This window comes from Gorilla gorilla, chromosome 10 (genome assembly GCF_029281585.2).
Source record: "Gorilla gorilla gorilla isolate KB3781 chromosome 10, NHGRI_mGorGor1-v2.1_pri, whole genome shotgun sequence".
Lineage (NCBI taxonomy): Eukaryota > Metazoa > Chordata > Mammalia > Primates > Hominidae > Gorilla > Gorilla gorilla.
The window spans coordinates 32,064,278-32,092,166 of NC_073234.2; positions in this window are offsets into that span (position 1 = coordinate 32,064,278).

Genomic DNA, 27,889 nt, shown 5'->3' on the forward strand with positions numbered 1-27,889 from the left:
ATAATGTCTATTTATTTCTTCCTAATTCTTTTTTCTTGTGAAACATCATGATGCCTATCTGTGGAGCTAAGATGCTGAAGTGGTCACCACACTTTCCCTTCACATATTTATTTTACCAAAAATTACTTTGAAAGTCTATGTGCAAGTCTAAAGATACCTTTTACTTTCAAACTTCCCCTGTTTATGTACAGAAAAATATTTTTTGCCAAGATGGCTTAGGAAAGGCAATACTAGCAAATGAAAACCTAAATTAAGGAAGAGAGAATAAATAAATTTTTAATCATACAAAATTTAATACTTATGTTAAGGAACAAAATATTAAAAGTCATTTTATACAGAGTGAATTTATCTCAGAGCTGAATTCAAAGTTGGGCAGCTTTGAGTGATATGATAATCATGTTTTCCCCCTTCAGTTGTACTAGGGGATTGAAATTTATATACTCAATAACTAGAAAAGAATCATAAAGGATCAGAGTGGAGGAACCTGTCTCCCTCCATTTTTTGCTGTCATTCCCACAGTGATTTTAATATTTTTCCTATGTCTTTGCTGATTTCTTCTGCCAAACATTGTTTTCAAATGCAGCCTGTTCTGAAATGAGTACTATAAACTGCATGTTTCTTAGCATATACACACGTTTTCCAGGTACTACAAGGAAATCTTGAACAAAAAATGAAAACATAGAATGGCCAAGTCTCCTGCCAGTTCTAAACTTTACTAAACTGACTTATTTTAAGTCTTACATTTAAACTATTTTTATCACTTAACTCAAAGTTTTTATCTTTCTGAAACATAAAGGAAAAGAGAATCTTTCACAAACCAAACAACATCACATTTTCTTTATTTGTGGTTTTCAAATGTTTTGGGCAGAATTCCAGAAACACTTACAGGTTTTATGCATTTAATTCATGTTAAACTGGACTAGTGATTTATACAGTATGCTTGAGGTTTTCTTTTTCCTCTGAATAGTGGCCAGAAATATTGTTAATTTATTGAATTCTTTGTAGAAAGTGATGTGTGCATTATGTGGAAACAGTAAGGCAGCTACAATGTGTCATATAAATAGATTCAATACCTTATGAAAAAAGTATAAAACTTAAGGATAACTGGTCTTTTCTTGGATCAGATCAGAGATGTGACAAATGTTTCTTCTCGTTCAATGATCATAGCATAATTGAAAGAGAAACAAAGCAGTGAGTGGCTCTAGCTTTGTAAGCCATTTCTGCAGCTGTATATAAACTACTGTAGGCATCTCTTTCATTTGTCTTTTTAAAAATGAAATATAGTCATCCACATTATGATATTTGTCTTCTTAAAATTGGAGCTTAAAAAATAAATTTTTATAACCATTTCAATTAAAGAAATATCCATTTGTAGTCATTTACTTTATCAATAAACTCCAGTTTGGGCACTTATATGAAACCAAAATATTCTGTTTTACTTTTAATGACTATTACAAATAATCTAGTAGGAACATACAATACATCTTCTATTACATATTACTTCTAATTATAAAATGACAATGTCTTGATTCTATTCTCCACCATATATATTTATTTTGTGAAATACAAATATTTTCTTCTTCTGATGAATGAATTAAAAATATGTGAAAATTGTAACAGCTTTAAACAATATCATGCCTTTTGGAGGTTGTGATTCCTATACATTTTTCACAAGCCACCATTTTCCTAGGTGTCTGTCACAAAGCTAGCAAATTCTTTTTAGGGCATTTGAATTATTAAAAGTTTGTCACATATTTTTCAGTGGAATGCTGTCTTCTCTCATGCCCTTTCACTGAATAATGTTAACCACATATGATATTCAAGTGATTTACCACTCTTAGTCACACATACTTCACAGTGTTTTTGCTGGCAGAAATGTATTAAACTACCCATGTGCTTTGATGGGTCTTCATTGTAATATCTGCTAAGTAGTTGACTTGTGCTGTCTTGCAATCTCTGCTGATCAATTTTTCACTGAATAAACAAATTTCACTATAGAAAACCTCAGTCCTAAACAACATTTGCAATTATATCCTAAATAACTAGCAAACCATTCCATGTAAAATGCCATTGTTAATATCTCGTGCAATAATTCATTATGTAAGCCATTACTACATATGATACGGAGCAAGAGGTTTCTCCTCCTACCTGTGAAGCTAATAAAACTATCAGAATATTTGTAAAATGTCACAATTTTAGAGATATGACCCAGTTAAAAGTATTATCAGTACCACAGGTAATTTAGGATCAAAATTTCTGTGAATGAATGACTAATGGGAAAAAGGGATTGGCCAAATTTGAAAAGGTGTTTTTTAGAAAGAAACTCTATCTTTTAAGATTCTGTTATATACTGAACTACTGATCAACTTCTTACATAAATAATCAGCACGTATTCAAACCAAGTTTCTGTGATTCTGTACAATCAATCAGCACAAAAACAATTATGAAAGGAGTAGGCCATGATTGAGCTGTCATTTCAGTGCAGCCACAGTTGCTGCTGATGGTCTTGCCTGCCCTAATTCATGGAGCGCCATTCATTTCCTGGTTTCTGGGTGTATAGCAATCCCTCCTCCATATTTCAGACTTTTGGAAGTACCGAAATGGAAAGGGTTTATAAGGCTGCCCTGACTAAATTCTATTATTACTTAGGACTACCCAATAAATTTGTATTTCCTTTCTGATAAGGCAGATATTTTAACCCCCTTTATAGGATTAACTTAAGCATTAGTGTTAATTAACTACATCTCAGTATATTCAATCTATGTTTTTAAAATTTATATGTAAATTAAAAAAAATTCTTGAAATACTGTATCATTTGAATATTTGGCAGTGAGGCTATAGCAATGAAGAATGCAGTAGGGTTTTAAAAAGTTTAACTTGACAGTCTTGACTTTTAATAATGTTCACCTGCATTGAGTGTACTTAATTGCTTTACACAAAGTCTGAACTTTGGTAATATTTCTCTTTGGACTACTTTTCTTTCTCATTGAAAAACATAACTTAAACCCTGGAGTGACACTGTGTTAACATTAAGAAAAAAATCTATGCTGCCCAGAATCTTCATCAAAAAACTGAAAAGATGCCAGTACATTTAGAGGGCAAAAGAGTGAAATTTGAGAAAAAAAATATGGTTGCAGAAAACCTCTAGAGGTTATCTTTCTGCTTCATCCTGCTGGCTTCAGGCAAACTTTACCTAAACTATTGTAGGCAGATGGGTATCTGGACTGTTTTTAAAGATCTTGAGGGAAGCAATTCCATAATCTCTTAATATCCTTCTTTATATCTAATCTTTTTGCTCATTTAATTTAGTTTATCTTCAGCAGACATGGATAATGTTACCCTTTACAATATAATTCATCATAACCTTGATAATTGAGATATTATTTATATATGAAAGAGTTTTCTCAGACAGAAAAGAATATTATAATTTTAAATAGAGACTTTAACATTAATTGTCAATGTAAGACAAACATAGACTTATAAATTTTTAGACCAATTTAGAGCAAAGATAAAATCTGGTATTTAATGAGAAGATAATGCTATCTTTGGAAGGGCCTCTAACTTTTTTTCTTTATTGAAAAAAAATTCTACTTCCAAACATGGATAGAATCTTTGAACAATCCTAAGTTCTGAGATGTGTAAAATTCTGGCTTTCATGTTTAGTATTTAGTACTGTTTGTGCTGCAGGTTTGTAACAAATTTATAACTCCACTTACACATTGTCACTCTTCTAATTATTGTTAGTAGATAAATGTGAATCATACAATATTAATTTTTTAAAGGTTTGAAACTGAGGTACTTTATATTTTCATCTTTCCCAAATTTTCCTGTGATTTTAACAAAGACACACTAATTTTGCAATTTTAAACATGACTATAAAATAAAGACATGTAAAAATTATAGTTATATGCAAATTAGTGTGGTCCTTTTCTAAGCAGTTAAGCTAGTAGACTGCATGTTTTTCTTCAGTTATAATAAAACTCTTTATATGAAAATGTCATGTCTCATTTCTTTAGCACTGGGTCAGCCAGACAATATAAATGAATAAAATTGTATGGATGGAAAAAAATCAACCACTGAAAATACAGTCCAAATTTATTTTTATTGTATAATATCATACAAATAAAACATTAAATATTTTAATTTACTTTTAGTTAAAAAGGAAGCAAATATGTAAAATATTAGATATGTTTCGTTCCTTCAATTACCTTTATATTTCATTAATTGCTAGTCTGGTTTGGACACAAAAAATGTTTTACTTTCTTCTGTTGTAGTGTCAACATTGGTTTTTGTGTATTCTGTTGAGATGCATCTTTTAATTTTAAGCAATGCTTAGTTTGCTTCAGTTTACAACGGAAAACAGATTTCCTCAAATATAGGTACTTCCCAACACGTATAAAAATTTTTCATAAGAGTTTGTGTAATTTGTTGAATTCTGGTTTTTAGCATAATCATGTTTAGATTTTTGAACTATATTGAGTGGTATTTCAGCAGCAGATCATTTGCAATTCTTCACACATACTAGCTTCTTTTTGTTTAAGAATTTGGTCTTTAAATATAGAATTTGTGAAATGTGTTCTGCCCATATCTTTTGTGTTTGTAGAACCATCTTAGCATAGAAAAATGAGCCAAATGTCCTGTGCCATTTAAATTTCCCGAAGATAACGTTTCTCTGAGAGTGAGTTGTTCAAATCATAAATTTGTGCAACTAGTGCAAAAATTATTGCAAAGACATTTAAACAATTCTGACAGATAAAATATCAACCAAAAAAAGCCATGTTTTTGATTGGGTTTTCACTGGTGACAGATGATAAGTTACTTGAATTACAAACATTATTTTCAATCCTTTATTTGTATGTATGCATATATGTGTGTGTATGTATATACATATATGTCATCAGCATTGTGCCATATAAAAACTATGAATCTCTGAATAGTAGAGCAGACTAGTAACTGGGTTTCCAAATCAAGCAAAGCATCAAAGTATCAGTGGTTCAAATTATAGGAGCATATCCAGCAGAAATTCTTCATTACTCTCTTCATGGTGTGTTTCGTTGCTAACTTTTTAGCTCAAAGAGATGCCTCATGAATGATACTGTGAACACATGTAAAGTGTCTGGTCTCTGTCCTAGTAAGACATTGCTACCTTAGATTGAAGTTTAATAATACTGCAGGAGCAATGCTCTTATTCATGCTCATCAATTAAATTATTACGTTCATCTCTTCAGGATTTTTCTCACAAAATAAATAATGTTCTGAACTTGTGCCTGTCATGGTACTAAGGCCTTAAAGTGCTTTGGTCATGTCAACATTCTCATCTACAGCATGAATCATGTTGCTTCACAGCTGTTAATATTTAAATTTGGACTTCCATCAACTGTAATAGACAGCTCAAACTAATTGGTCCTGTAGTTCTCAAGTCTGTCTTCTACACTTTGAACTGTATTTTCCACTACACTTGTATTCGCAAATATTTGTTTCTATTTGGGGCTCATAATTTCTGCTATCCTCCATAAACACTTCTTTATGAACTTATCAGCTGTAAAAGCCTTTGATGTCAGAGCCATTTTTTTTCAGTTAATACACATTTGCATTTTACTAAGCACCACCACTTTATTTGCATTTCAAAATAAGTCCTGTTTAAATATCAGTCTTTTTCAGTTAATTAAACATTTTACCATACTTTTTTATGAGTTGGTCAGAATTTTTTTATATAAGCAAATTAAGTGGTAATCTTTTGACATAGACATGACACACTGGCATATTAAACACTTAGAATTTTCAACATTTCCACAAATAAATATACATTCTCATTTTTCATAAAACATGGGCCCGCTTACCTTATGTTTCCCTCAGAGACATGGATACAAGAAAAATTTCCCTCCATTTTACTTAACAAAAAATAACAGCATGAGTACTATGATAAAAAAAAACACCTAATACTTGACCTCAGTGGCAAAGAGAAATGGTGGGACCAATCAACTGAAGAGACCATATGCCACTTAAGAGGATGAGTTACAACCCGTTATTAGCTCATTGATGCTGCATAAGAATTTCTGCATATTTAGCTGAACCTAATATATGGAGCTGCATGTGAAATATCTTGCCAATAGCAGAGTAGACCAAACACAAAATACCCAGAGTGCAAATTTGGCCCAAGGACAACAAGTTGGTGATTCTGCTTTAATACATTGTTTTTTTTTTTTTTTTTTTTTTTTTTGTTCATAACAGAATTACAAGCTTTACTACTCAACTTCACCACTAGGCTTTTCTCCAAAAAGCAACTCATAATTAAAAAGAAAATGATACTGTCCTTAGAGAGTAAATATTTTGCTTTTGTTGATGATACACAAAAAGAATCTGCTGTATAATTTCAAGAAAGTTTTGAAAATGTTTTGAATTTGTGAGGATAGCAAGTATGCACTCTGGAGTCTAATGACCTTGGGTATATCAACCTTTTGTGTCTATAATCTCACCTGTAATATGGGGAAACAATGGTTCCCACTGATGTGACTATTGTAGGAATTAAATGAATAAACATGTGACAATTCTAGTACACCTCCCTCCCACTAAAAGAATAGACTTTATTTTTAAAAGTAGTTTTAGTTTCACAGCAAAATCGAGCAGCAAGTACAGAGAGTTACAAATATTCTCTTACTCCACACATGCATAGACCCCCAACTATCAACATCCCAAAGCAGAACGGTACATTTGTTACAATGAATAAATCTACATTGACAGATCTTTATCACCCAAAGCCCATGGTTTACATTAGGGTTCACTCTTGGTGTTGTGCATTTTATGGGTTTGAACAAATGTATAATGACGTGTATGTACCATTATAGTTCCACACAAAATAGTTTCACTTCCCTAAGCATCCTCTGTGTCCCCTCTGTCTACCCCTCACTGCTCTCTAACTGCTGGCAACCATTAACATTTTTACTGTTTCCAAAGTTTTACCTTTTCCAGCTAGTCATATACTTGGAATCATTTGGTATGTACCCTTTTCAGATAGACTTTTTCACATAGTTATAAGCATTTACGTTTTCTCTATGTCTTTTTATGGCTTTATAGCTCATTTCTTTTTAGTGCTGAAAAATGTTTCATTGTCTGGATGTACTACAGTTCTCTATTCACTTACCGAAGAACATCTTGGTTACTTCCAAGTTTGAGCAGTTATGAATAAAGCTACTATAAACTTCCACGTGCAGGTTTTTCTATGTGGACATATTTTCAACTCATCTGGTTTTAATTCTAATGAAGTCCAGTTAATCAATTTTTCTTTCAAGCATTGTGCCTTTGGTGTTTTTTCTGAAAAGTCATCACTACGTCCAAAGTCATCTAAATATTTTTCCATGTTATCTTCTGGAAGTTTTACTGTTTTGTGTTTTACATTGAGGTACAAGATCTATTTTGGGTTAAGTTTTGTGAAGGATGTGCCTGTGTGTGGATTCAATTCTTCTGTTTTACATGTAGATGTCCAGTTGTTTAAGCATCATTTGTTGAAAAGATTACTTTTTTATCCATTGTATTGCCTTTGATCTTTTGTGGAAGTTCAGTTGATTATATTTGTGTGGGTCTATTTTCAGGCTTTCTATTCTGAAATAGGTCCCGTTGACCTATTTGTCTATTCTTTCACTAATACCACACTGTCTTGTGCACAGTAGCTTTAGAGTAAGTCTTGAAGTAGACAGTGTCAAACCTTCTACTTTAATCTTCTCCTTAAATACTGTTGCTAGTCTTGGTCTTCTGCCTCCACATATGAATTGTAGAATTCAGTTTGTCAATATATGCAAAATAACTTGCTGAAATTTTGTTTGGAATTCTGTTAAACTTATAAATTAAGTTGAAAAGAATTTATATATTGACAATATTGAGTTTCCTATCTATGAATGTGGAATAGCTCTCAATTTATTTAGGTCTTCTTTGATTTCTTGCATAAGAATTTTTAATTTTCTCATATAGATATTGTACATGTTTTGTTAGACTTATATCTGCCTGAAGATTTTAGTAAGTAATAGCTATTCTTATTAAAATAATAAAAATAACATCATCATCTGAAAGTGACATATTCCCATTGATCCATTTTAAGGTGGCAATGCTGATTTAGATAAACATGCTCTGGCATTGTTTCAAAATATCAATACTCAGTGGTGAGTACATGGGTATTTGTAATAACATCTATATTTTTGTCATGCTTAAATATTAAATAAGTAGATATATATGTATATAATTTTTAAGTTGCACAACTTGATTGTCATTGCATAGCATAGACCAAAGCCATATATCCTAGTTTTAAATCCAAGCTTTATAATCTACTAACCATTTAAGCTGGGGCATTTTACTTAAACTTTTTGGCTCTAAACTTCATAGCTATAAAATAATAATAACAATACATTAGCTTATTTGGCTATTGAAAATTCAATGTATAAAACAATGCCTTATACGCAGTTTATAATATATGACTATTAAATATTATACTTTCAGTCACTTCTTAAAATAAATGGATTATTTTTATAAAAATCAAGTATATATAATTTCAGATATGAAAGCAATATGTGTTCACCACAAAAACTGTAAAATAATATAAGGAAACATAAAGAAATGTCCTCATGATCCTGACACACAGAGATAACCATTATTTACATTTCAGTGTCTTTATTTATGGCTTTTTTTTAAATTAATGTCTTTTCTTTGGTTTTATTTTACATAGTTGTGTTCCTATTATATTTACAATCTGGTACCCTGGCATTTTTTTTTTTCACTTAGCATAATGACAAGAATATGTCCATTAAAAAAATATTGTTTTAAGTAGATGGGAAACATTCCACTCAATAGTTTTTTTTTTCCTAACAATCATTGGCCATTTAGATTGCGTCAAAATTGTGTTACTCTAAATAACATTCATAAACATCTTTAAACAAAGCTTATTTCCTTAGGATATGTGATAATGCAGAAATTAAGAAAACAATTTATGTTACATATACATGTATATTAATCAAATCAATCAAATAAAACTGAGTATGTAGGTCCACTGTAAGTTGAAAGTAGGGAGGCTTTATATGAAGATAAAATGAATAATTTTACATTCACTCAGTGCAGAACACTTGCACATATGAAGTTATTAAACCTCCAACAGTCAAACCTCCCAAAGACTCAATAACCTATATTCAAATATACACCCATCTTCAATTTCATGAACTGTACATGAGCATTAATATCATAAAAGAGTACATACTGTGTGATTCCAACTGTATGACAATCTGGAAAAGGCAAAACTTTGGAAACAGTAAACATATTAATGGTTGCCTATAACATCTGTATGTTATAGCCTCATAAAGAATAATACCTATTTAGGGGAAAATAAACTGTTTTTATGTCTAACTTGAGGTATTCTTAAAATAAGTAATGTTGGATATAAGTGGGAAGAGATTCTAGAACCCCATTCCAGGCTTCTCATAGTTTTTTACCACCAAATAGTCCTTAGATTGTCTCTGACTTCTCCTACCTGCTTCTCAAACTCAATTCCTGTAGTATGGGTTTTCTCACACACCAAGTTGTACTATGGGGTAAATATTGGTCTCATTTAAAATTAGTCAAAGAAATTAAGCATTTTATCACTGTTTCTGGGCAGTATAAGATTACCAATATAAGACTAATGAGTGATAAAATTCTAGCCAAAGACAAAGAAACTGATGCGTTATAACTTATGCAGAATTATGAATTAAGAAATGTAAACTTTCATTGGGATACCTGAACAATTAAAATTATTTCAAAGTACCACCTACTCATTTAACATACAGGCCATCTGGTACTTAGAAAGCACAAATACCTTGAACAAAACCACGTCTCTTGGCTTCTACTTTGATACATGATCGATTCCCCATGTTGATTTTTTGGTAATTTAAATGAACTTTAATTTAGTTATTTATAACAATTAACAAATTGTAGTAAAATAAATTATAATGAAGGGAAAAGAAGAAAAACAAGTTAACAGTTAAATTACAGGTAATATTGATTTTATAAATCTACTGCACATCACTGTTACAGGTGTTAGTTTTACGCCATTCTGCTTTAGCAAATATAAATGTTTTTATTTGTATGTACATGTGAATTTGTTAAGATTCACTTATTTTTATATAAAGAGGGTGATTTTCTTTTGAAGGGCTAGGTGAATGATATGAATAGAAAGTGAAAAAACTTGGGCTGATCCTTATGATAGACATCAGTTTCGGAAAATGCTAAATCCATTATTGGTTCCTAATTACCAATATCCTACAACAACAAAGACCAATCTTAGAGAGCCATACCAATATCCTACAACGGCAAAGACCAATCTTAGACTGCCATACCAATATCCTACAACAACAAAGACCAATCTTAGAGAGCCATAGAATCTTCCCAACCAAATCTGTGATATCAGTGCAATGAATCAAGAGTGAGCTGTGAGCCTTTTAAGTGCTTAGCATTTGGTGTTTAAACAGTAAAATTAAGGTAGAGTTCTTAAGGTCAGCAGTTTTATTGAAGAGGGTAGGGAAGGGACACACTGGCATTTCCAAAGATCCAAAAATTAGGGGTTTGCTTCATCCCTTTCCAAAGAGTGAGAAGTATAACAAAATTCCTGCAAAGTAGGCTTTACATAAAGCACTAACATTTAACCTAAATACATTTATCTCTTAGTACATCAAGTTCTTAATTGCCAAGCATATATTACCAAACTGAAATTGAGGATAAATGAATATTTTATATGCAGTCTCCAAAGGCATAAGAATTAAAAATTAAATTAAAGGCACTTGCCAATGTTTTAATTTGCCTGTTAAAAAAGCAAACACAAATATTTGATGCTGACTATATTTTAAATTCTTCAAATCTAACTCAGTCAATCACAGTAGCAGTAATTTGTAACTAAATAGGATTTTCTTGAATCTTACAGGGAAAGAATGCTGAGGACAACAACAACACAATGGCAACTGTTTTTTACTTATTATTTTACTCTCACTTTTCTATCACTGGGAATACTGTTGGGGAGCAAGAATAACTAACACTTTTTGAATATTTATTCTGTGCTTTGCATTCTTCTAAGTACTTCACATGTATTAGTAGGTACTATTATCATTCCCATTTTATAGGACAAAAACCTGAGGCACCAACAGATTAAGTGATTTGTGCAGGATCACACAGTTAATAAGAAGTAACAGTCTAGAGATGAAAACCTTCCTTATAATATTGACACAATACTGTAATGAAGTAAAACCTTAAAGCATATTATATCTTTTCATGTCAAGCAGATTGACAATTTTCGACTCATTTCCGATTGGCTTGGAATATGTCATCACACACCCAACAATATTTTTATATCCCAAAGATAAAATGAAGATTAGATTTAATTATATAGAGGCCCTTTAAAAATTATTTCCACAAAAGAGAAAAACTAATTTTTCTTTTAAAACATCAATGAGAATGCTAAAAAATAACAGGTTATACTACTTGGTTTAATTTCCATTTATGGGAAATTAGATCATGTTGTGCTACATCCATATAACATAAGGCTGTTATCCATGGGTTGCTTTGAATTTTCTTTAAATTCCTTCCACAGCACTGTATTTATCCCAAGTAAGTAAATCCCTTTAAACCCCTATTTTGTGGCTATCTGCCATGTGCTCTTATTACCAAAGGGTAAACCTAATGTTTAACTGTGTCCTTCTATTTGCCTTAAATAAAAGAAAACCCTAATACGTCAATTACAGCCAGCTCTCAATTATCTGTTGTCACGGGACAAAGACCACAACAGCAACGATAATTTAAATCCATGAATAATTAGAAAGTCTAATTGCCATTATTTTGATCCTTCCCTGTAACAAATCTTTCTTGTTTGAACTGAAAATAGGTAGAAAAAAATAGACTCAATCAAATATTATGTTTTTTTTAAAATGTTTCTGATATAGACTAGTGAAAAGGTTAATTGGGAGAGGAATCTATCCAAAAGCATCCAAAAACTGAGTGAGGAAGGTAACCTGTATGTAAAAACTCCCATTATTCATTCATTACGTAAGAGATTCTCAGGTGAATTTAGGGGTATATGAATTTTCCAAGAAAGAAGCCATACCTTCAAATTTGAAAAGTTTTAGATTTATTTATTTCTTTTTTTGGATCTGATCAGCTCACCAGTCACTGGGCTGATGCCATCCCATATTCCAGTGATATTAGCACCTCCATTGACATCTGGGAGGATGCCTTCTGTCAGGAGCCTTATAGCCAATCAGAGTTGATGATATTGTATTAATGGTTCCATAATAAAATGAAAAAGATGGCCTTCATTTTGATGAAAGCTGTAAAGTAGCTATTGTGCTTGTTTGGTATTGCAAGGCCCAAATGTATTATTTATGCAATTTTTCTTTTGAAAGAAAAACTGAAAGAGCAGAGTTCATTTTATAGCATTCAGTCAAAGCTATTGTCTCATGAATGTGAACATTTCTGTATTTTATTTCCTCAGAGTGTAGAAGGCATTTTTTAGAGATCATCTAAGTGGGGATTTAGAAATTTAAAAACTGCTTTTAAAATAGGTAGGCCCTAATGACTGGATCTATTGTTCATACTGGTAGATAAGCTAAATCAACACTTGCCACACAAGAACTTGCACTTAGTTGGAGGTATAATTTCCAAGGTCTTAGCTAGTCATTAAGACTTTCTGTTTGCTTGTTTTAAATAAAGAGAAAAAAGTCAGTAATTTTATCATAAAGTAATTTATCAGGAACAAATGCACAAAACAATAAATTATATTTTTAAAATACTAAAGCTATTTTGTCTAAGTATGTCATTGTGTACTTTTTATATAGGAGTTTCAGTCTGCAGAAACATGATTATACCAAAAGAAAGTAGGAAGAAAATAATCTACTTATAGAAAAAAAAAAGCAAAACCAAATTTTAATGAAAAAGCAGATTTAAAATAATAACATGATATAATAACTTTCTTGGTAATTTTATTCAAGTATCCAGTATCTAATTTGAACTTCATAGAAAGTGCAAAATTAGTACAGGTTGAGTAGCCCTTGTCTGAAATGCTTGAGACCAAAAATGTTTCAAATTTTGATTTTTTTTGGATTGTGGAACATTTGCACATATATAATGAGATTATCTTGGGGATGAAACTCAAGTCTAAACATGAATATATTTCATATACACTTTATAGCCTAAAGAAAAGTGTATTCAACATTTTAAATAATTTTGTGCATGAAACAAATCTTAAATACTTATGAGTAGAATTTCTAGTTCTGGTATCATGTTGGCACTCAATAATTTCAGATTTTGGAGCATTTCAGTTTGTGTTTTTGGATAAGGGATGCTCACTCTGTATTAATGAAGTAGGCAACATTATAGAGATAGTCAAAGATCAGTGGTTGTCAGGAGCTAGGATGACAACCTAGGGATGCCTAGGGGTGAATAGGCAGAGGATTTTTAGGGCATTGAAACTACTCTGTATGATACTATAATGGTGAATAAGTGTCATTATGCATTTGTCTAAACCCATAGTCTATATAACACCAAGAGTGAACCCTAATGTAAACTATCAACTTTGGGTGACAATGACCTGTCAATGTAGGTTTATGCGACATAATTAATGAGCACGTACGGGAGCAGGGAATAAGGGAAATCTGTAACTTCTCAATTTTTCTGTGAAGCTAAAACTGCTCTAAAGAAAGGCTTAAAAATACAGATATGCCACATCTTCATTTTTGGCCAATGATCTTGCTTCTTATTTTACTAAGAAAATAGGAGTGAAGAAGATAATTTTACCCTGTTCCCTCTACCATGTTTACCCACTGTTGTTGTCTGAATGTTTGTGTCTTCCCAAAATTCATACATTGAAACTTAATCCCCATTATGATAGTATTAACAGATGTAGCCTGTAGGAGATGATTAGGAGCCCTTATGAATGGGATTAGTGTCCTTATAAAAGAGGCCTGAGAAAGTTTATTTGCCCCTCCTGCCCTTTGAAGACACATAAAAGGTGCCATATATGAGGAACAGGCCCTCACCAGACACCAAATTTTCCTGTAACTTGATCTTAGACTTCCCAGTCTCCAGAACTGTGAGCAATAAATTTGTGTTCATAAATTATGCAATCTAAAATATTTTGTTTTGACAGCCTTAACAGACTAAGACCTTCACCTACCTGCATCTGTGTTTATCTACTCTGTTTTCTCACCTTTTCCATGAATGAACTATTTAGTGCTCCTAGCTGACGACAATCTTCTTGTACAATAAATCTTATGCATTCTTGCCTACTCAACACCATCACTCTAGTAATTATCCCTTCTATTGCTGTTATCAATTACCGTTTTTCTTTCTTCATGCTGTTATTTCTCCCATTAAAAAAAAACAAAAACTCTTTCTTGATCTCCTTTGCCCTCTGGTTATCACCCCCTTCTTTTCTTCGATTTATATTAAAATTAATCAGAAGAGTTGTCTGTAAGTAACTAGTCTCCAGTTCCTCTAGCACAAGTTTCTCTTGAATCCATTCCATTTTTTTGGATACTCATTACTCCACCAGAAGTGTCCTTTTCTTTGTCAAAAATGAGTGCCATGTTTCTCAATTCAATGCTAAATTTTCAGTCCTCCTCTTATTTGATTAGTCGGCAACATTTGACACAGTTGAACCTTAAACATTTCTACTTTTTGAATTTTTTTTTTGCTCTTGCCTAAGGATTGTTCTTTTCAGTTTCCTCTTCTGGTTTTTCATCACTTCATAACATTGGTGTGTCTCAGAGCTTATACCTTTTATCCTTTGTATTTCAGTCCTTATACCTTTTCTTCTTTCTACCTGCATTCACTCTCTTGTTTTTATCCAGTATTGTGGTTTTACAGTTTTATTCTCTGATGGGGTCTTGCTGTGTTACCCAGGTTGGTCTTGAACTCTTGAGCTAAAGTGATTCTCCTGCCTCAGCTCTGGAATAGTTGGAATTACAGGCATGCACCATCACTAGTATCATGGTTTTAAGTGACATTTATAACCTATAACCTTCCAGCCTCAGCTTTGACCCTATATTCCAACGCTGAATATACAAGTACTTATTTGAAATTTGCATTTAGATGGGTAATAGTTATCACTCAAACTTAGCATGTGCAAAACCACTGAAACCAGTTCCCTCTAGTCTTTACCATCTCAGAGAATGGCAACACCATTCTTCTGGTCGTTTAGCCCTAAAGCCTTCTACTCATTTGTGCACATCCGTCAACCAACCGATTAGCATATACTAACACTCGACCTTCAGAAGATAATCAGAATCTGACGACAATCACAATACTTTCATCACTACCACCTTAATCAAAGCCGATATCATTTCTCACTTGGAATATTGCAATAGTTTTCTTTTCAACCTTTTCTCTCCACTTCTATCTTATTCTTCTTAAGTCTGTTTTTAAGAAATTACCCAGAGTAATTGAATGAAAAGAATGGGAAGTTCATGTAACAAGTCTCCTTAAAGCCCTTCAATAGCTTCCTGTATCACTTGGAATAAAAACCAAATCCTTCTCATAGTCCTTGGCCTATACAGTGTCACTTCACTGTCTTTTTACTCTCAGGTGTTGCTACTCTCCTGCTTGTTCACTTTGCACCAGCCATCCTGTCCTCCAGCTTGTTTCTTGAACACAACAGACATGCCCTGCTTCAGGGTATTTTCATAGACAATTCTCTTCAGTGGTAGGAAGGTAAATTTAAATTTTGGAGTTCCTCCACATGTCTCCCTAATCCTTGCCTCTTCCTTTTTCCCTCACAGTTATGTCTAAGTGTTTTGAGGAGCATTAGCTTACATGGTATTGGGTTCAATGCACAGGATGTGCACCTTGCTTTGGTGTCATTATTACCTACTTTAGTATCTGCTTACAGTGCTATTCTTATCTAATCTTCCTTCATGAACCTTTACTCCCCCATTTTCTTTATTAGTCCACAATGCTACTTCAGGCATGCCAGCTCTTCAGGTCATAACTGCGCTGTTCTTGATCTCCTGGTAAACCCTCCACTGCCCCAGTACCCCTCTAGGCTGCATAAAACTCTTGTTAAGGTCATCTTAGGTCTTTCTGCCCAGATGTGTCATGTGAAGCATTCTACCACTCCCTCCCCAGTCTAGGCATGGTGACACCTAGGGACCTTGTGAACTACATCTCTTCCTTGGGAACAGGGAACTCAGCTCAGATTATTTTTGATTTAAGTCTTTCCCTTTCCAGGGATTCATTTTGGGTAGAAGAAACAGAAAAGTGTTATTTCAGAAAAGTGTTATTTCTCAAGAACCCACCAGTACTCATGTTCTCTTTCCCCCTCTTTGATTTTTCTCATCACCCACCCCTTTGTGGAATATTTATGCGGTCTTGAATAGTGCTGGAGACTACAGAAAATTTCTTTTCCTTACTGCACATTTTTCCATAGCTTCTGTCTGTGCAAAATTTCGGGATTTGAAACAAAACTATGAATAGATTTGCCTTTGTTGTCTTTGTTTTGGTGTACCATCCTTCCCTGGTGGCAGAAAGCAGGTAATACTCTAGCTACTCTTTGAAAGGGGAAGATAGTAATAAGATATAGAAAGTAAAGAAAAAAACTCTTCAATGTATATGCAAAATATTATCCTTCTACACAGAATTTATAATCTATTTGGAAGCAAATATAAGATACTCTAGCATAATATTTATCCCGAATATGTATCCCGAAGAATACAGAGTATTTGTGTATTCTAGGTTCAATGCATCTTAACTTATGATGCAATGAGTTTGATGTTGAGCTGTAGGTTTCTTGAGTTTCAGATTCAGGGGACTTCATTTCAGAGAATCATTAAATCACTTTGAATATTGTATGGATATTTAAATATATTATCTATATTATATATTTAAATATACTGCACTATATTATAAATACACTGTAAATGTTATATGTATGCCATTTTATAGAGCTAGAGATAGAGTTAAATACCCCAAATATTCTACTATCTACTTTTGTTTTTATAAACTTAAATTAGAAATCTATAGCCATAAATTACTTTTAAAAAACTCTTCTTCTTTTTTCATATTAGAATGATAAGCAGAAAAAGATTATCAAGTACTTCATATCTAGTATCCTCTCTAGAAAGACAAAGTAACCCAGTGGGGCTTTGCTGATATTTGCTTATAGAGTTGTTATCTTCCCTCCTCCTTCCCTTCCTCAATCTTCTCTTTCTCCTCCTCTTTTTTGAAGACTAATTATGATGGTCTCCTCTGTAGTTATTTCCACCCTCATCTATATAAAGCATTCCCTTAAAATTCTGCTTGTGTTCCCTTATAGCCTATAAAGCAATCAGCCCTCTAGTCCCAACTTCTGGGAATTTAAACCCTGTAGCTGCTATCACCTCCATCCTCAAATTCTGAATTATAAAAATTGTGTTTATCCTATTAAAAAACTGAATTTAAACCTTGTAGCTTCTGGGAATTTAAACCTTGTAGCTGCTATCACCTCCATCCTCAAATTCTGAATTATAAAATTTGTTTATCCTATAAAAAAATTGAACATTTATAACATTGAGGGGTTTCCTTTCAACCGAGGTACACTCAAAGTCTGAAATGCATGAGAGAATCTGGTATAGAGACATATTTCAGGTAAGGTAATGCCTAACTTAATGAGTTTAAAAACCTTGGAGGAGACTGGTGTCACTGGGGTAGCTGGGGGCTATCTGTGCACCATTTTGAAAGTTGGGATGAAGTAACTTATATCAGAACTTCCAAGTCAGAAGTGGTTTTCACTACGGAATTAGCTTCTCTAGCATCTAGATGACACATGTACCCCCAACAGCTGTAGTCAATCTCTTGGATTCTGATGTCACCTGGTGGATGACCTGCTACAGGTGGAGAGCACAGCATATTTCTACTTTGGGCACTTTTTGTTACATTCTTTGATTTGACAATAGATACAGTTTTTTAAATTTTAGAGTGTTTCCCTTATTTTCTTCCTTTACTATTTTTGCCACTTGTAATAATGTGAAAAGAATCCAAAGGAAAAGCCTTCATATTTTTTTCACATAACCCTATTTGCCTTAAAAAATTTAAATATTCCCTTTTCTTCATTTATGTGCTCATTCTACAAATGCTTGTTAGGTATTTATTATGTGCCAGGTTCTGGTGAGGACATAATTTCTGCCCACTGTGTAGGTTATACTCTAAACACATCAACAGTCATGTATATAAATATTTAAGGGCTGGGCGCAGTGGCTCATGCCTGTAATCCTAGCACTTTGGAAGATCGAGGCGGGTGGATCGCTTGAGCCCAGGAGTTTGAGACCAGCCTGGACAACATGGTGAAACCCTGTCACCTTGTCCCTATAAAGAATAGAAAAAAAATTATCCAGGTGCGGTGGCACATGCCTTGTAGTTCCAGCTATTCAGGAGGCTGAGGTGGGAGGATTGCTTGAGCTTGGGAGTTCAAAGCGGTAGTGAGCTGTGAGCATGCCACTGCACTCCAGTCTGTGAGACAGAACAAAACTCTGTTTCAAAAAAAAAACACATGAAAATAAATATTTTAAAATTATTTTAGTGATTATCTTAGTCCACTCAGGCTGCTAAAACAAAATGTCATAAACTGGGTGGCTTATAAACAATTGACATTTATTTCTCATAATTCTGGAGTCTGGGAAGTCCAAGATCGAGGCACTGGCAGATTTGGTGTCTGGTGAGAATCTGCTTTCTAGTTCATAGATGGTGTCTTTTTGCTGTGCTCTCACATGGCAGAAGAAGCAAACAAGCTTCCTTGGGCCTTTTTTATGAGGGTACTAATCCCATTCAGGAAGGCTCTGCCCTCATGTTTTAATTACCTCCCGATGGTTCTACCTTCATGTAATATCACATTGAGGGTTGGGATTTCAACATGTGAATATTAGGAGGACATGAACATTCAGACCATAGCAGGGCCGTGAAAGAAACACGTTCATACTTAAATAGAATACAACCATCAGTTTTACTCAGGGGTAGGCTTTAAAGAAGAGACCATTCTTAGACCTTGTAAACATAAGCACTTCTGTGGGTACATTTCTATTATTCAGCACATCTTTAATTTTACTCTGAAATTTATTATAATTTGAAGAAGAATTTCTATAGACAGGCTTCTGTCCATAATTAAATTAATGTAATGTTTCAAAAGAGATACTTGAAAAGTTTTGATCTCATAGTTGTGTTCATAGTAGGTACCTATGTGGTATAAGCAACTACGGGTTTTTGTTCCAAGTTAAATTCCTGAATTAGAACTAGGAATGAATGCACAGACATCTTTACCTGATTATCATTGGTAAACCATTTCTGGCTATTTAAGATACGTTTTCCAAAAGCACTTGTAATGTCTCTTGATCCTAGCCTGATGATTAAGAATGAGAAGCCGAATCTTGTCTAAAACTTGATTTAATTAAAGGCTTTCAGGAATATCTACTGGAGTTTTAGAAACATTGTTGATTTACGCAGAGTTATAGGGATAGAGAAGATAACTTTTCTTTGGTGAACTTAGCATAAGCCATCTATAGGCTCTCATATATTATGCACATGCCATGGTCATGTTTTCAATTAAATGGAAAAGAGAGCCATTAGCTTGTATAACAAATATTTATTCATCCCCAACTGAATGCTGCGAGAGGAGAAAAGATAGAAAGTAGTATCAGAATGCATCATAGAATCTACACTACTCAGTCCATGTTGTTAAGCATTTAAGGTTTACACAGAGCAGCAGTGTGCTGCAGCAGTCACATTCCAAAGTGATTTTTCTGCAATCAGAGTTTCATTCATTACCCAATTTTCATGCAACTCCCCTGGCATTTGAAATATGTTTCAAGGTAGACTCCCCAAGGGCTTTTCCCCTCCCATAATAACTGATCTGCAGTGTCCAAAGATAGATCTAAATATCTTTGGTGCAAATTACTTGAGGCCTGCAGAGCATGATTCTCTGTCATCTTCATCACATTTCACACCCACAGAACTGATAACAGATTAATATCTAGGCTGAAAATATTTCATCAGCGTCTCTGGCTAAGGCACCTTGCATTATTTTATCTGGGGACACCAATAAAAGGAGGAGGGGGCCCAGGAAGAAAAAATTTATTTGCACTCAGAGAGGAGGAATAAAAAAAGAATTTCCTCTAGTATTATGAGAAAGGCAACAAAGCTGGTCCTGGCAAAGTTCTCTGCTCCGATTAGGTATACACTTTTATTCAATCATTGTATCGCTCCGTGTCTGACATTTGGTCAATAGTGCAATCTACCACCGATCAGAATAAAACAGCCACCCCAGAGCACCTTGGAATTTCATTAGTTTCCTTTCAATGTAGTCCTTATAACTAGATGTTTATTTGGAAACACAAATTCAAAGTTCAATTCTGTGCCCTGTCAATATTAGTAAAAAGTCAAGGATCCTAGATGTTACTGTAAACCCGGTTTTTTTCTTATTTATTTATTTATAAAAAAGAGTTGAGGGAGGGACAGTAGAGCATAAAAACAGTTACTAGAATTAAAATTTAAAATAAAAAATGATTGAAAGCAAATTTTACTCATATGGACGGTCTATTTCTTCAATATTCTAGGTTATGATAAGTGCAAAAATGCAAAAGTACCCAGAAAATATTTTTACATGTGTATTCAGTATTTGTATATTATAAAGGATGTGAAAGTGAATCTTAGTGGGAAAAGTGTTCTCAACACATAATATTGTTAATTACAAGGAGGGAGCACAATGTGGTGCAAGGAAATGGATTTGGTTTTGTCCAAACATAGACGTTAGTAGTGGCCCAACCACATATTAGCTGTTGGCTTTGACACAACTTTTGTCTAAGCCTCAATTTGCTTATCTGAAAATGCAGTTAGTGTCACCAAACTTGAGCTGGACAAGAAATGAAATATATAGTAGCATATATCTAAAGCAGGTCATATGATAAGTCCTTTATATTCATTTCCTCTCTCTTCCTTCCTTGTTTCCACAGTAATCAGAATAAAAATTATCTGAGTATCTTATTACTTTGAAAAGATTTTATTCTACTTGATACATTCTGTTCCTCAATTATAGATTTGTTTATTCGACATCTGTTTTCTTTTCTTTCTTTCTTTCTTTCTTTCTTTCTTTCTCTCTCTCTCTCTTTCTTTCTTTCTGTCTCTCTCTCTCTCTCTCTTTCTTTCCCGCTGTCCCTCCCTCCCTCCTTCCTTCCTTCCTTATTTTTTTTTTTTTTTCTGAGACAAAGTATTGCTCTGTCTCCCAGGCTGGAGTGCAGTGGGGTGATCTCGGCTCACTGCAACCTCCATCTCCTGGGTTCAAGCGATTCTTCTGCCTCAACCTTCCAAGTAGCTGGGATTAAATTCATGCACCACCATGCCTGGGTAATATTTGTATTTTTGGTAAAGACAAGTTTTCACCATGTTGGGCAGGCTGGTCTCAAACTGCTGACCTCAAGTGATCTGCCTGCTTTGGCCTCATAAAGTGTTGGAATTACAGGCATGAACCACAGTACACAGCCAAGATCTATTTTGTATCAAATGAATTGATGTTTTAAGGCTATACAGGAACAAATGAATGAGTCAATTAAAGATCAATAAGAACTAATATTATTATAACACTAAGTCAAATGATGCAAATATTCATAGTAACATCTTTTTAAGAAAAGAAATTTGGTCAGTTATTAGAAGATTATCTTTAACTGGGCTAATACTGGTTTCATATTTTAACATAGTGTGCTGAAAGGATATGATCAAGGCCTTATTGCTATGTCACATACAGATTTAAAATATTATCTGCTTCTGAGATAAAAAGAAATTCCAATAAACTCATAAAAGAGACCAAAACACTTGGTGCAATTGTGGGACTGACAACTTAAAGTTTTTGAATAAAATACATTTTATTTCATCATAACACATTTTTAACTTCTTTCCATTTATACCATCAACAGACAGTACCAGTCGTGTTTTTTCCTTGTGTTTTTTTTTGTTTTGTTTTATTTTATTTAGAAGCTTTGGATCTATTTTCTAAAAATTACTGTTTGTAATAATAAATGCAATATTCAACTTCCTGTTCATACTTTAGTTTTGACCCTCGGTTGCAATTGTCTTTATGTGCTCCGAACCAGCTAAATATTATTCTATATTTTATTTTCACCACAACAATGATTTGGGATATTGTATCTGAAGTAAAATTCACTTTCTGCAGATTATAAAAAGTGGAAAAACATTAGAACTCTGTAATGTCAATCACTGCAAAATAGGGACTTAAATTTTCTATGAAACTGTGCATTTTCCAGTGGCTTTTCAAATCACATTACTGCTTGGTAATTAATATTTATTGGGTTCTTATGTGGTAGGCACTCTTCTAAGTTCTGTATGTATATTAGCTCATTTAATCTTTACAACAAACTTTATGAGATAGGTATTATTATTACTCCTATTTTAATGATGAGCAGACTAAGGTACAGAGACACTTACGGTCACAAAGATACTAAGGGGCAGAACCAAAGCATGAGTTAATGCTGTCTACCTCCAGAACCTGAGCTCTTACCCACCATTCGCGCAACAAATAGTTGGTATGTCATTTTTCTATGCAATGGAAAATTTGAAGATGGGAATATAAGTAGCTCTTTCAGCATGATCTACTAACAGAATTGGAATCTGAAGATAAATCATAAAACTTTTAATGTATTATTCTTCTGAAAAGACAACAGGATTATTAATATAATAGCCGACTTTCAAACTTTCATGAGGAACAAGTATTTACCAAAGCTTGAATGAAACATAAGGTATATGAATGGAAAATTTATGAAGATTGACCTTCTCTTTTACATTTGTAATCTTGAACCCAGAGTTCATTGGCTGGTATTAAATTGTTTTTAAGAAATGTGCAGTGGCATTGGTTCTCTTGCTTCTCTTGCATTTTTTCCCTTTGGGAACAATTTCTCCCCACTGCATGTGTTTCTTGTAGAGCTGTCAATCAAGAATTTGCATTCTCTGCCACAGCAGTAGGCACATAGTGCTTAGTGGTCAATTAGAATATCTCAAGTAGAATATCTCAACTCAAGGAGCAAGGTGATTGGTCCAGGGACACACCCACAATCCCAGCACAACCTGACAGAGGTCTTTAAGGGGAATTGACATAGAAGCTGGGAAAGACACAGCTTCTCTCTCCCTGGAATTTAACTGTGGGAACCACATAATCCTGGAGCAGCTGGAGACAATCTGGCAGCAACAGAGAGAAAGCCTGACTGAGGAAAAAGCCACATGAAGTCAGGCAGTGGCTAGAAATGGAAAGGAAGAGATGAACCTCGGTGACACATTAGAACCTCTGGCCAACCATCTTGTTCAACATTGTTCAGTTATACTGGCTTTCTGTCTAATTCTGTATTCTAACAAACTTATTTCTGTCTCAGGGACTTTGCCTTTCTGGTTGCCTTCATCTATGCTATCTTTTCCCCAGATATTCACATGGCTTCATTCCCAACATCCTTTTTGTCACTTAGATCTCATGTGAGTTTTCATCTACATGGAGGGTACTTACCGGGTCATTAAATCTAAATGAGTTACCGTATTTCCTATTTACTGTTTATGAGCTCACCCTGCTATATTTGATATATAGAACTTTGTACTATCTGGCATTGTGTGGCACTGTCCACTAGAGTATAAACTCTGTGAGTGTAATAGAAAGGGATTTCTTGTGCATCTTTACATACCTAGCATAATAAGCAACAGGCTGGCATATAAGAGCTACTCAGTAAATATTTGTGGAAAGATTAAATGTAAGGCAACAGACTTAAAAAATAGTTTGATTTGAGTTTCTATCACACATGACTGAAAATCTCATGTTCCTTGTTACATGATACTATCAGACAGTCTATTCAGATGATTTTAAAAAGACATTTATAAAATCTGGATGAAAAAACTCAACAAATCCTTACAGAATTGTTTTCATTTTACGTGGTAATTTCATAGGCTACTGGACTAACTAGATAACCAAGAAGAAATGGATAAATTCTTAGAAACATATAACATACCAAAACAAAATCAAAGAAGAAATAAAAAGCCTGAACAGACCAATAACAAATAAGGATATTGAATCAGTTATTAAAAACTTCTCAACAAAGAGAAGCCCAGGGCCAGATGGCTTCACAGGTGATCTCTACCAAATATTTAAAGAAGAGTTGATACCAATTTTTCTCAAACTCTTACAAAAAAATAGAAAAAGAAATAACACTTCCAAATGCATTTTATGAGGTCACCATTACAATTATACCAAAGCCATACAAAGACATCACATCCAGACAAAATTACAAGCCAGTATTCTTAATGAACATAGATGCAAACATCTTCAGTAAAATGCTAGCAAGTTGAATTCAACAGCACATTAAAACTATTATACAACATGTCTCAGTGGGATTTATCCCTGAGATGCAAGGATGACTCAATATATGAAAACAAATAATTGTGATATACATTAATGCAATAAAAGATAAAAACCACATGTTCATTTCAATAAATACAAAAAAAGTATTTGACGAAATTGACCATTGATCCATCCCATAAAGACTCTCAACAAAATAGGTATGAAATGAACTTATTATACTAAAGGTCACATGTAAAGATTACACTAATATTATAATAAATGGGAAATAATGAAAAGCTTTTTCTCTAAGATCCAGTGTAAACCAACAAGGCCCACTATTGCCACTTCTAGTCTTAGCTAAAGCAACTGGACAAGAAAAATAAATAAAAGGCATCAGAATCAGAAAGAAGTAAAATTTTCTCTGCCTGCAAATGTCATGACCAAATATTCAGAAAATCTTAAAGACTCAACAGCCCAAAACAAAAACAAAAAACTATTGGAACCAATAAACAGATTGAGTACATTTTCAGAATACAAAATTAACATACCAAAATTAGTGGCATTTCTATACACAAGTAACAAACTATCCAAAAAGAAAATTAAGAAAACAATTTAATTTATATTAGTATCAAAATGAATAAAGTATTTAGAAATAAACTTAAGAGGTGAAAAATTTCTACACTGAAAATTATAAATTATTGATGAAGGAAATTAAAGAAGACACAAATAAATGAAAAGACATCCCATATTCATGGGTTGCAAAATTAATATTGTTAAAATGGCCATAGTGCTCAAAGTAATTTATAGATTCAATGCAATCTCTATTAAAATTCAAATTACATTCTTTATAGAAATAGAAAAGACAATCCTAAAATTCACATGGACCCACAAAAGACCCCAAGTAGCCAAAGCAATCTTGAATAAGAAGACAAAAGCTGGAGGCATCACACTTCCTAATTTTAAAAATATATTACAAAGCTACAGTAATCAAAGCAGTATGCTACTAGCATAAAAACAGATATATAGACCAATGGGATGGATTAGAGAGCTCAGAAGTAAACCCATGTATATATGGTCAACCAATCGGGAAGGTGCCAAAAGCACATAATAGGAAAAAGATAGTTTCTTCAATAAATGATGTTGGGAAAAACCGAATATGCAAATGCAGAAAAATGAAAAAATAAAATTAGACCTTCATCTCACACTATATGTAAAAATCAACTCAAAATGCAACACAGACTTGTATTTAAAACCTGCAAATATGAAGCTACTAAAAGAAAACATGCATATGAGCTACTTGACATTGGTCTGGGCAATAATTTTTTAAATATGATATCAAAGGCACAAGCAAGAAAAAGCAAAAATAAAGTGGAGTTATATCAAACTAAAAAGCTTCTGCACTAGCAAAAGAAACAATCATCAGAGTGAAACGTAACCTATGAATTGAGATAAAGTATCTACAAATCATATATCTGATAAGAATTAACATCCAAAATGCATAAGGATGTCATACAACTCAATAGGAAAATGACAAATAATCTGATTTTTTAATGGTCAAAGGATCTGAATAGACATATTTCCAAAAAGACACACAAATGCAAAAAAAAAAAAACAGGTTTATGCAAAGTGCCTAATATCACTAATCATCAGGGAAATGCAAATCAAAATCACAGTGAAATATTACCTCGCACCTCTTGAGATGGCTGTTATCAAAAAGACAAAAGATAACAAACGTTGGCAAGAATGTGGAGAAAAGGGAACCCCTGTAAACTGTTTGTGGGAATGATAGTTGGTACAGTGACTGTGGAAAACAGCATGGAAGTTCTTCAAAAAATTGAAGATGGAACTACCTTATGATTCAGTAATCCCAACTCTGAGAATACATTTATCTCTCCAAAGGAAATGAAATCAGATTGTCAAAGAGATACCTATATTTCTATGTTCATTGCAGCATTATACACAATAGCCAATATATGGACATAATGTAAATGTTGACAAATGAATGGACAAAGAAAACATGATGTGTGTGTGTATGTGTGTGTGTTGTATGTGTGTGGGTGGGTGTATATACAGGCAGAGATAGGATATTTTTTAACCTTAAAAAAATTCCTGTCATTTGTACGAAAATGGATGAACCTAGAGGAGATTATGCTCAGTGAAATAAGCCAGATATAGAAAGGCAAATACTGCATTGTTACACTTATACATTAAATCTAAAATGGTCGCTCTCATAGAAGTAGGGAGTAGAATGGTGGTTGCCAGAGGCTGGCAAAAGGGGAAAATTGGTAGATGTTGGTTAAAGGGTACAAAGTTTCAGAATTGCAGACAAATAAGTTCTGTAGAGCTAATGTACAGCATGCTGATGACAGGTAACAATTCTGTATTGCATGCTTGAAATCTGCCAAGCAGGTAGATCTGGTGTTCTCATTACACATGAAATAAATAGTAATAGAAGAGGAAGATGAAGAAGAAGAAGAAGAAGAGGAAGAAGAAGAAGGAGGAGGAGGAGGAAGGGGGGAGGAGGGAGGAGGAGGAGAAGGAAGGAGAAGGAAACAGAAGGAGGAGGAAATGACTTGGGGCAGGTGATGGATGTGTTAATTAGCATGATTGTGGTGATTAGCTCACAACGTGTATGTATATTAAAACATCAAGTTGAATACCTTAAATATATACAACATTTATTTGTCAGTTATACCTCAGTAAAGTCAAAAAGTCAACAGGCTACAAAAATTCCAGAGTCATTATTTTTAAAATTAAATTTACAATGTTTTATCAATCAATACATGAATACATCTTAATTTTATGTCACTGTAACTAGTACTATTCTAGGCAGTAATAAAAATAGTATTCTAGTACTATTCTAGGAGTAACAAAAATATAATAGAAAACAAAGAAGATGAATGTAACACTTGGGAAATGAGCAGACTTAAAAAAAAAAGGAGCTTGCTATGATTTGAATATGCATCCCAAAGTTCATGTGTTAGAAACTTGATCCTCAGTGCAACAGTGTTGAGAGTGGGACCTACTGGGAGGTGTTTAGGTCATAATGGTTCTGGCCTCATGAATGGATTACTGTCATTATTGTGGGATTAAGTTTATTATCTCAAGAGTGGGTTTTTATGAAAGCATATTTGCCCCCTCTTTTGCCCTCTCTTACTCTCTCTCACCAACATGATGTCTTTCATCATTTTATGACATACAAAGAAAGCCCTCACCACGTGTGGCCCCTTGATCTTTGACATCCCAGGCTCCAAAATTGTGAGCCAAATACACTTATGTTCATTATAACCTACCTAATCTGTGTAGTTATAGCAATACAAAATGAACTAAGACAGAAAATTAGTATCAAGAAGCAGGGCTGTTGTTATAACAAATACTTGAAAATGTGGAAGTGGCTTTGGAACAGGGTGATAGGTAGAGGTTGGAAGAATTTGGAGGACAAGGCTAGAAAAAGTGTAGATATCTGTGGAGTATTAAGGGCAATTCTGGTGAGGACCCAGAAGACAAGAGCTTTAGGGAGAGTCTAAATTTTCTTGGGCTTTA